This window comes from Equus asinus, chromosome 24, assembly GCF_041296235.1.
Source record: "Equus asinus isolate D_3611 breed Donkey chromosome 24, EquAss-T2T_v2, whole genome shotgun sequence".
Classification (NCBI taxonomy): Eukaryota; Metazoa; Chordata; class Mammalia; order Perissodactyla; family Equidae; genus Equus; species Equus asinus.
Window position 1 is genome coordinate 14,691,664 of NC_091813.1, and position 12,124 is coordinate 14,703,787.

General features: G+C 41.3%; 1 long non-coding RNA gene across 1 annotated transcript in view; it reads left to right on the top strand.

Annotated features, from left to right (window-relative positions):
* Positions 1–1,619: 1,619 nt before the first annotated feature.
* The window catches only part of LOC139041818 (uncharacterized), a 116,071-nt gene continuing 105,566 nt past the window's right edge, over positions 1,620–12,124 (top strand). Inside the window, exon 1 of the long non-coding RNA XR_011497789.1 lies at positions 1,620–2,090. This is a non-coding gene — a long non-coding RNA (uncharacterized lncRNA). The remainder of the gene's footprint in view (positions 2,091–12,124) is intronic.

Below are 12,124 nucleotides of genomic sequence, written 5' to 3' on the forward strand. Positions count from 1 at the left end.
GATGTGGGGCTTTTGGGGGGCTATTCCAGTAATCCAGGCCAGGGAGGTGGCATGGACAAAGGGCGTGTTTTTGAGGCATTTCCAATAATTAGAATGAATAGGTGACAAGGTCGGTGGGATGCGGAATCCTGCATAGCAGTCCTGACTGCAGATGTAGGGATGCTCCCCATTCCCTTCTCTCTGCCCTTACCGCTCTTGAGGGGGAAGGGCACATCGCCTAGAAGGTCAAAGGGGAAACATTTATTAGGCATGGTGGAGGGTTGTAGCAGATGTCGTGGAAGATTCTTAGCATGCTTTCAGTTATTCTGATGTACAGCGTTGGAATGCATGCCTGTTTTTCCCTCTCGGGTAGTTGACAGATGCCCTCCTGGCCTGAGACACGATCCATCCTGAAGGTAATTCTAGACATCTGGTGCTGAGACAGTGCTCTTGACAAATAGCTCACATTTTAAATAAAGGAAAATAGTACTTCAGGGGATTCCACCTATTTCTCAAAAACAAATGGCACTGAGGGCACAGCGTGTCATTGTTAAAAAGTCCTGTGGACTCGAGGGAGGAGGTAGTAATGAGAATTTTGAAATTTCTCCAAATTTTTAGGCTCTAATTTAAAGAGCATTCCCGGACAGACCCATCTCCTTGCTTCCTGCAAAGGGGGAGAAATGCATCCAGTGACTATTTGGCAATCAGTTAATGATGTCCACCTGCTTTCTACAAACACAGCTGTTTTCTTTCATTCCAGGAGAGCTGGGCATAGAGTGTCTCACCACTGTCAGCACTTGGCTTCTTAACATGCCCAGAATCCAGACCGACATAAACTTCCAGGCATCTCCTAATGAAATGCAGCCTTACAGTCCATCACTGATGTACAGGGTCCTGGCCAAAAATGGGCCTCATGCAATTCACCCCAGAAGAAATGGGGATAGGATTTTCCCACTTCTGTCCTCAGGGCCATTTGTAACCCATCACTGAGTATTTTGGTTAATAAAATGATTAACTAAACTCCTAGTTAGAAGGGAAACACCTTGGGAAAAACAAGAGTCCGTTTTTGTGTTTTTTATTTAAAGGAAAATACCACTTGACAGTTATTGCCAAAGTAGGCGTGAAGAAGAACTGAGCATTGCAAGTGGGTGAGGCATTGGGTACAATGCTGAATGAGACACAAGCATGGAGAAGATCTGGTCCCTGTCAACAGGAAATTTGCAGTGTAGGTGGGGCCTCCCTACCGTTGGCCACTGGCTGGATATTAGGACACAATCCCCTTGACAGGCTATTGACCCCCATGTACCCCACAGGCTTCAGTGGAGACCCTTCATGTACATCCTGTGCCTCAGTCTCCCTGACACCCACCAATCCAGCTGTTCAAGTGTTTGCAACCTTCTTTATTGAAGGGTCCAGGCAATTTAAAAAAAGAGAATTTAAACAAAGGAAGGGGAAAGTAAAATAATGTACTTAGGAAGGCTTTCTCTAAGTTCAAATGGCAAGTAGTTAAGAAAAAAGTAAAGCCCTTCTTCCCAAGAAGGCTTGGAGCACAAGTCTCTTGTGGGTCCAGGAGGTGCGGGGGCCCCTTTCCAGCCTTGTATGCATTGTGATAGACGGTATGATATCGACCCTAATATCAGTTTCCCCACACTAAACCCAGCATATATGGGGTTAAAACCAAAACACTCATTCCCTGCTTACTCTCTGGCTTCCTGGCTCCAGAATCCACTATGCTCCATGGAGACAGACACCGTCAAGGACAAGCACCTGGACTATCTCCTCCCCACAAAGAGATACAGACTGGTGGGAAAGCTTCTGACCAGCAAGGTCATGAGCTCCCTCCTCTCTGCAAGTGTCTCAAGGCCAAAGACAGGCTGGTGGGAAAGCTCCGACCAGCAAGGCCATATGCTCCCCCTCCCCTACCTAAAACCCCAAATGAAAACCCTTCCTTTTAGCTTTTTCGGGGAGTTCGGGATTTCACTGTTAGCTGCCCTCTCTCCTTGCTCAGCGCTGTGCAAAAATAAAGTTCCTACTTTCTTCCACCACCCCCGGTGTCAGAGATTGGCTTGCTGCGCAACGGGTGAGCGAACTCACTTCAGGTTCGGTAACAGGTATGTGAGCTGCAGGCTGATTTCCTCACCATTACTCCTGTGAAACCCAGCGAATACTCACGTATCTTCTAAGGTCAAGCTTTAATTCTCAGGCACTGGATAGTCTAAACACCTAAAGAAGACAAGATTGTTTTCTTGTCTTATAATTTGCAAACTGTTTCTCTCTTTCTGTGCAGGATACTATTCTTTCTGTGCCTGTTTCCAGTCATGCACTTTAGGCCTTGCAGGAATAGGAAAGGATCTACTTTCTCTTTTTTGTCTCTTTCTTTGCAAATATGAAAGCAATCTGTGAGATGACAGTTCTAGCAAAGATTTTTCATAGTCAAGGAATTTATTCTCCTCTGTTTTCATCTGGAGGAAGGCAAGAGGAAGGCCACTGGTCCAGTCACATCATCTCTAATCTTGTCAATAAACCTAAATATCTTCATTATTTAATTAGCGCTTTTCTGTTTACTAAGGAAACTGAACGCTTTTCCATGCATTTGTCCACCCTTTTGTATATCTTTAAAAAATTGCTTGTTTGCGCCCCTTCCCATTTTCCCATAGGCATGTCATATTTTCCTTATTGATTTGTAAGAGTCTAAACACCAAATTTGATAGTGCATGCTGTCTTGCAAAATTAATGTGTTTTTTCCTCTCTAATGTTTAGTAACTATTGTGTTCTCAGAAGCGTATGCCAGATAAAGCCTTCCAGCTCTGGTTGTGGTAGAATGTCTCAATGTGAAGGAACAGGATGGAGGATCTCTATTGGATAAGAAGTACGATACCTTATTTATGTATTGTTTTACAATTTAAAAAGATTTTTTTGTACACACATCGCATTTGGAACCAAATGAGGTCTTCTCTGAGTTCTTAAACCTAATGGAATGAAGTCTCTTCGTATGTCTCACAAGGATTTGAGCTGTACCAGCTCACTATTGTTTATATTTCATGGGACTTTGGCCTGTTTGGCACTGGGCCTTGTGTAAGGGCTATGTGCTAGAACTTGACCCCTTGTTAGTGCTAAGTGGTCAAGAGAATGGAGCCCATTCTTCACTCTGATGTTCAATTTGGCAGATTCAGGATTGGGCTGGGATTCAATGTATCTCAATTGGAGGCACTATTGCATTTTTTAAAAATTATTTTTAATTGTGGTAAAATACACATAACATAAATTTACCATTTTAACCATTTCTAACTGTACAGCTCAGTGATATTAAATACATTCACATTGTTGTGTAGCCATCACCCCATTGTCCATCTCCAGCGCTCTTCATCTTGCAAAACTGAAACTCTGTGCCTGTTAAATAATAACTCCCTATTCTTACTCCTTGGCAACCACCATTCTACTTTCTGTTTCTATGAATTTAACTACTCTAGGTACCTCATATAAGTGGAATCATAAGTATTTGTCTTTTTGTGGCTGGTTTATTTTACTTAGGCCATTGGCATTTGGGGCAGGGCTATTCTTGGTTGTGTGCACCTGTCCCTCACATGATATTTGGCTTCTTGAGTGACCCTCAGACACTAGATGTAGACGGACACACCGCTGCCTTGTGACAATCAAAACTGGAGGATGGTAGTGCTCCTTTGGCTGGGTCTCCAAAAAGTCACTTGAAACCATCTGAAGTTGATTCTTTCAAAAGCAAATATGCATTTGAAATGTAAATAGCTTCTCATCCCAATCTGTGTAAACAAGCCCCAGACGCCACTCTCTTAGACCTGAGAAAGCCACTCCAAGTTTCATCAAAGGCTCTTTCAAAGTTCAGTTCCTTACCAGGCATTTGTAAACAAGTTTGAATGCTCTGCTTGGAGTGCGCAGTTTGTATCCGAGTTGTTAGAATCCAGAACCTTTGACTTCTTCTGGCGGAGCAGACTACACAGCCAGCTTCTCTTCCTCAAATCCCTCCCAAAGCAACCGCTTTTGATAGTTCCACTTAATGCTCTCGGTGTAAACAGTTTACCACCATGTTTATTACTTATTGCACTTTTGGATTTATTTATTTTAGAAGAAATACCTCAGATATCTTTGAAATGCTGCAAGTAGTGAGCTTGTCTTAAATACCAGAGTGGAAGTCTGACTTAAGGTGAACAGTCTTCCTGGTAGAAATGGGCACCTCTGGTGACTCTGGGCTTTCATGAGGCTTAGATGGCAGGTAATCTTGAGGGTCTTACCATTATTGCCACACATACTCATCAACTAAGCGTTTATTTTTAAAAACATGTTTATATAATGAAAGTAGTAAATGCATATTATTAAAAAATTATGAAAAGAAAGAATAAGAAAGAGAAGGAAAAGTAGATCATGTGTAATCCCAGCATCTACAAGTACTTATGGCTCACCTATTGGTTTACTGACTTCTGGGACGTTGAATGCATTTAAAAAACACAGTTTCCACCAATTTTCCACCTTCCTTTTCAAAGGGAACATTCTTGCATTCAGTTGTGCTAAACTGATTGATGGGGCAATTGTGGAGCTAAAATTGAATTCAGGGGTCAGTCAGTCTACCTGGCTCATTCTGTAATGAAACTCTTTGGAGGCAGTTAAGTGTCTTGCTAATGGTCACACTACTTTCTGTAGCTGTGTTTGGTAACCTTCAAAATTGGCGTAGTTGGTAATTTCAAAGCTACTTTAAAGTAAGCTGGAAAATTATAAAATCTGCCTCTTCAGGCTGTGTTATGACATGTGTCATCTGCTGTCTGCCAGTCTTTGTGCTTCTGACTCTCTGCCTCTAATGCTTCATCCTAATTCTTCTTGGTTAGATCTTATAATGCATTTTTCCCTACTCACCCTTACCAACTGCCTTTTAAGGTTATCTCCATGTTATACCAATGCTGCATATATTATGCCTAGAAAGATAAGTTGCAATAAGTCGTGCTTCAATTCAGTATAAAAAACAAACTCCAGAACAAGAAGGCTCAAGTCCGCTTTTACTTTGAGCAGTCACAGGATTTCTATAAGCCTCAGTTTCCCTTTCTGTAAAATAGTATAATAATGACTACGTATGAGTTTCTGTAAGGATTAATGAGGAAATTATATGAGTACTTTGTAAACAAATGCTCGTGCGAATGATTATGCCCAAAGCTGTTGTTCCTTCTTTCCTGTTATTTAAGATCAAGTATGAGTCTTACGTAAAACTGGTGAAATTATGGATAATCTGTTATAATAGCAAGTTAGTCTTACTCAAAATTATTTAGTTAATAAGAAACAAGAACCTCAAGGATGTTGAAAATGCTAAGAGGGACTTAAAGTTATACAGAAATATTAGATGTGATTCTCATCTTTGAGAAAAGAAAAACCCATGGTCAAAATAATGTGTTGAGGTTAATACAGCCATTAGCTACCCATGGTGATGTTTCCTTTTCAGGAACTCCTATTAATGTTACTTAACCATGGGGTTGGTCTTTACCACATGGTTAATGCACATCTTCCTGAGGATTCTTGGATGGTTATTTGTGCCTTGATTCTTCCTAACCGGACTATACATATCTTGAGAGCTCGACCTATAACATATTTTCCATATCTGCCTTGTAACATACAGCACAGATTGGGTATATGCAGGGACATACCTGCATGGGTTCATGTAGCCCTGCAGTGGGGTTTTCAGTGGAATAGTTTAAAAAGCACTGCATCATAATGTCACACTGCATGCAGGGCTAGCTTGGTGGTAGAAAGAAGAAGATAATGAGTGATTTGGGGATACAAGCTTAGGTATCAATAAAGAATAGAGAAGTAACAAAGGGGTGAGTAGAAAGAGTTCAGGCTCCCAGGACAAATTTCGCCTACATCCAATTTTGCCCAGAAGCAAGCGTGGAGGTAGAGTTTGCCTCGCGTCTGACCGTTTGAAGAAGAGCTACTTTGAGAGAAGGACAAGTGTGCCACCTCACAGGTCATGCCCTGCCCTGCTAACTCTGCTGGAATGCTTGTCTTGCCTCATCTTGTCATTCAGAGCTGGGCTCAAATATCATTTTTCCAAAGAGCTTTCTCTGTCTACTCAGTCTAAGGTTATCCTGTCTTCCACATTCTTGAAGTAATCACTTTCTTCTTCATCACTAATTTATATCTATGTCATCCTTATCATAAGTTGAAATGATACAAATTCCTTTATAAATTTACCTAAGATGTCAGTGATTTACTCTCTTGTTCATGGTAAAGGTGCCAACTCCTAGAAGAGTGCCCAGTACTCAAAAACTGGTAGTTGAATGAATAAACAGATGAATTACATGCAATCACAATTAGTTATAAGGAGACAGCCAAATATTTTGTTGACTTAAAATTTTATCAAATATTTCTTTAAAATTGGACCATTTGGATAGGAGTTGGAACTGCTTAAGTACAATTTTTTGTAGGATAGTGAAATCTAAACTATGTTTATAGTACCTATTATGTTACTGCGGGATGACCACAAATTATTGTGGTTAGTAATGAGGATGAGTAAAAGCAATACAATCTTGGGGAACAAGAAATGGACAGGCATAAGGCTCTCTTTATCTCAGTTTTCTCATCTCTCAGGTGGCATAGTTGGAGTCCTGATGGCCTCAAGGGGCTTCTTTAATTCTGTGAGCTTTTTGTAAGAGGAAATAAGAAGGAGCAGAGAGTCTTTAATATGTGCATGAAAAGAGACATGTTAAAACGTTTCTTTAGAAGAAAATAGGACATCCTTTTATGCCATTGTGAAGCACGTCAGTTGATGAACTGATTAGGGCTCAGTCATTTATAGGAAGAGCATAGAGGGAATATGAGATAGGAAACCATTTCCAATAGCTTTCATTACTGAACAGACAGCTGTCTAATCAGTACAGGAATTTTCCTTTAATTTAGACCCTAGTTGATGACATAATTTGGCTAGTCCAAGCATACTGGGAAATTTGTAGCCAAACTTGAAGATTTTTTTAATCATTTATTTTAATCAGAACTCACGCCTCTAAGTCAAAGAATAAGTTGCTTCTGCTCTCCTCCCCAGCCGCAGGCCACTGCTTTCCATTTTATCTGATGATCATTTTGGCACTGACACCAGATTTGGTATGAGTGCCAACAGAAGAATTTGAAGTAGAAGAGTAAAGGCCAATGCTTCATTAATAGATGTGGACAATTTGGACCCTTTCTTGCCTTTTTAAATCCACCACAAATGAATAAACAAAATAATGGCAATGCTTTATGAATGGAGTAGTTGGAAAGCCATGTACAGCAGAGTTGTGGACTGTGATGGAGATTGACAAATGAAGACTTGATACGATATTTAACTTAGATGGAAGGTCTCTGGGCAGGTGTGACTCACTTTTATTAGATACTAGTTCATTTTTACTTTCTCTGTAACATATATTCATGATTAAAAAAATGAATTTTCATCTTTCTTATGTTTCTAAATGTTAATAAACATCAAGGTGATTTTTCTCCAAATAAACAAAAAACATTTGCTTGTACAGTACAAATCCCAGGCAGGGAATTCTGATGTTATTTGTCATTTATTCCTACTGTGTTTGTTTAAGGAAATCTGTAAATATCATTGGTAGTTGTATAGGGAGACACAGATGTATTCCGATTGTTCAGCAAAATTATTTAGTTGTGAATTAAAACAAGATGGCTTTAATAAGATTTCTTTTAAAAATTTATCTTCAGGAGTACGTATATGCATCATTCCCTGGAAAGTGACTTGTAGAGCGGAAAGGACTCTGGACTGTGGTCAGAGCATGTGGGCTCAATTCGTGGCTCCACCCCACAAACCAGGGGGATTTCTGAGTCTTTCTGCAGCTTCCTTATTTATAAAATGGCCTGATCTGGACCTCTTCCTGTCATACAACCCTATGGATTTTAAGATTTATATAAAAATTATATTGATCTTTGTAAAAACAAATTTGAGGAAATGAGAATGAAAGTGGTATTAAATGGTTTTAATATTGCCATTGATTCTTTTTATTAGGATTTCCTAATTCTCACCCCATCTTTTTGCAAAGGAACACAACTCCCTAATAAGCTTTAGGGTAAAGACATTTTTCTACCCAGGCGAGGGGTAAATTTGATTCATCCTGGAAACAGTGCTCCTGATCAGAAACATCATTCAAGTGAATATCACTCTTCCTTTGGCCTCCACCTGAAAGGCAGAAAGAAACTGGAGAATAAACCATAAAATTTTGAGATGTGGTTTGGCAACCCAAACCTCGGTGCCTTCTGGACTCTGTGCTGTGTGGCTTGGAGGTTGCGCCAGGAGCATGCTCTGGTACAGCCTCCTTGGTCTGATGTGTGTGTGTGTGTGTGTGTGTGTGTGAGTGTGTGTGTATAGGGTGGATGGAAGGGGGTGGAGCAATTCATCTTTCTGTGTGTGTGTAGAAATTCATCTTTGTGTGTTGTGTGTGTGTGTGTCTGGAGGGTAGGTAGAAGGGCTGATGGAATTCATCTTTGTGTGTATGTGTGTGTAAACAGTATATGGAAGGGCTGGGGGAATTCATCTTTGTGTGTGTGTGTGTGTTTGTGTGTGTAGAGGGTGGATGGAAGGGCTGGGGGAATTCATCTTTATGTGTGTGTGTGTGTGTGTGTGTGTGTGTGTATAGACGGTGGATGATCTTTGTCTGCTTGGCAGGATAGATTGGTTTTGGCTTTCTTTCTTGAAGAATTGGCTTCATTAAATTTTTTAAGGAATTACTCCTAAGAAAGGACAAATGCCCAGTCATTTGCAGAGTGTCTCTGTGGAGCCAGCGCTCAGACACTGCTCCACACGCCTCCCCTGACACAGGAGGGGTCTGACAGTTCACCTGAGTATATGCCCACTTTTTTCTGGATGCAGGGAAGGGACTGTCATTGCTTCTTAGTTATCGAATGACTTCTTAGGAAACTGCTTTCTGTCCTCTTAAAAACTAGAATTTCTCAGATAAAGATGAAAAAAATCAATGCTGCTGTTTAAGCACTCGCGGGCCCCAGCAACAATTTGGCAGGAGCTGAAAACGTGTCGTAGCGGTTTCGTATTTCTGGAATGTGCGCAGCGTCCATCTACAGTTGGGGCAGCAGAGTTGTCATTGGGACCTTGCACCAGCTGGCCTGCCGACCTGGCTGCAGCATCCTGTCTTGCTGGGAGCATAGCCTATACCTATCAACTGCCCTTCAATATTTCATTTCCTCAAATCCTACCCCAATGAAAATGGCTGGTATTGGGATAAGTGAAATGAGTGGTATAAACCAATCTTTTCATTCATACATGTTAGCCATATGTCATGCTTCTATGTAATAAAGTGCCTTGTCAGTTGTTGCACTTAGCTAGAGTTTCAAAATTGATGAGGAGGTATTTCTTATATAAGGTCATTTGAATGCCCATCAAGTCAAAGCAATATAGTTGTATTATTTGCCTACAGATGTGAATGGCTATTGATATTTTCATTAATTTGCTGACAAATTAACAAAACAGAACACCAGTGAAGTGGCAGAATGGGTAGTCCCCAACTTCTCTCTCCCTCACAGAAAGACCAACAAGCAACTATCTATAGACATGACACTTTTGTGAGAATCCCAGAACTGGGGGTGAGGCTGAAGTAACCCATGCACCACAGAGACCAGGAAGCACTGCATTAGAAGGATAAGAGGAGCATTTTCACTTTGCATTGTCTCTTCCCCAGGACAGCACTGCTCCACACTGAGAAGCCCTCCCTGGGCCTATGGTTTCTCTAGGGGGCAAAAGAGAGCACAAGGGGATATCCAGTTTTCCCTGCATGCTTCCTAGGAAGAGGGATCACTGGGGGAATCTGTGGGACTGGATGCCCGGGGATCAGACAGGGATGAGGAGGGGCTTACAGCAATCAGCCTAAAGATCTTGGCCAAGAATGACCACATTCTTGCTGGTGGTGGTTACTGAGCAGAGATCCCAGCCAGTGGCTCTGCCCATTTGCAGAGTGGAGCTGGTGGCCCCATCTGGCGAGGGAACCCAGTCACCAGTTCTGCCTGTTTTGGGTCCCCAGACCATGGGCAATACCAGCTGTGGAGTCCATTCTATGCCCCTACCTGGACAGGGAAGCAAGTCAGCAGCCCCGCCCACCTGCTGAGGAGAGTCTCCAATCCTGCTCCACCAGGAAGGTTGGCCAGAGATTCTGGGCAACCATAGAGCCCATCCTACAGCCCCACTCAGGCAGAAAACCATGTCAGCAACTCTGCCCAATGGAAGAGCATAAACTCCTGCCTTGCCTGACCAGGAAAATTGAACAGTGACCTCAGGCAGCCTTGGAACAAAGCCTACAGTACTGCCTGGCTGTGGGTCCCAGCCTACAGCCCTGCTCAGCAACAAAGCCTAGCCTATGGTTCTGCCTGATTGCTGAACACAGCCTGCGGCCTCATTCAGAGACAGAGACCAACCAGTGACTATGGCCAATTGCAGACCATACCCTGTTGCCCTAGCTGACCAGGGAGCCTGGACAGTGACCCCGCTCGATCATGGAGCATGGCCTCCAGCCCCATCCAACTGAGGGGTATAGCTGGAGGCCCACCTGACCAGGGAGCCTGGCCAACAACCTTTCCCGTAGTGGAGCACAGCCAGCAGATGATTCCAAACTATAGTACAAAACTATAGTAATTAAAACAATATGGTACTGCCATAAAAACAGACACATAAACCAATGGAATAGAACAGAGATCCCAGAAATAAACCCCTGCATAAGGGAGCCAGGAACACTCAGTGGAGAAAGGATGGTCTCTTCAATAAATGATGTTGGAAAAACTGGATGACCACATACAGAAAAATGAAATTGGACCCCTATCTTACACTATTCACAAAAATTAACTTTAAATGGATTAAGGACTTAAACATAAAACCTCATGCTGTAAAACTCCTGGAAGAAAATAGGAAAGAAGCTGCTTTAATTTGGTCTTTGCAATGATTTTTTTGGATATGACACCAAAAAGCATCTAAAGCAAAAATAAATGGAGCTACATCAATCTAAATCACTTCAACACAGCAAAAGAAACAATAAAGAAAATGAAAAGACAACCTTTGGAATGGGAGAAAATATTTGCAAACTGTATATCTGATAAAAGGTTAATACACAAAATATATAGAGAACTAGAGCTCAACAGAAAACAAACAATCCGATTAAAAAATGGGAAGAGACTCTGAATAGATATTTTTCCAAAGAAGACATACAAATAACCAATAGGTACATGAAAAGGTGATCAACACCACTAATCATCAGGGAAATGCAAGTCAAAATCACAGTGCGCTATCACCTCACACCTGTTAGAATGGCTGTCATCAACAAGACAAGACACAACAAGTGTTGGTGAGGCTGTGGAGAAAAGGGAACACTTGTGCACTGTTGGCGGGAGTGTAAATTGGTGCAGCCACTATGGAAAATAGTATGGAGATTCCTCAAAAAATAAAATAAACTACCAATCCCACTTTGGGCTATATATCTGGAGGAGATGAAAACAGGCTCTTGAAAAGATACATGCACCCCCATGTTCATTGCAGCATTATTTACAATGGCCAAGACATGTAAGAAACCTAACTGTTCATCAGCTGATGACTGGATAAAGATGTGGTGTATATACAGATACAGTGGGATATTATTCAGCCATGAGGAAGAAGGAAATCCTGCTGTTTGCAACAACATGGATCGACCTTGAGGACATCATGGTAAGTGAAATAAGTCAGACATAGAAGGACAGATACTGTATGATATCACTATATCTGGATTCAAAAAAGCTGAACTCATAGAAACAGTAAAATGGTCATTGCCAGGGGCTGGGGTTGGGGGAATTGGGGAGATGTTGTTTAAGGGTACAAACTTACAACTTGTGGGTAAATAAGTTCTGGAGATGTAATGCAAAGCATAGTGATTATAGTCAACATTATTATAAGCATCAAGTTACTAAAAGACTAGATCTTAATTGTTCTCACCATAAGAGAGAATGATAATTATGTAATGTGTTGTAGGTGTTAGCTGATGCTGTGGTGGTAATCACATTGCAATACATAAATGTGTCAAATTAACACATTGTGCACTTTTAACTTACACAATGTTATATGTCACTTACATCTCAATTAAAAAAATATTTCTGTATCTTAAAAATATTCTGT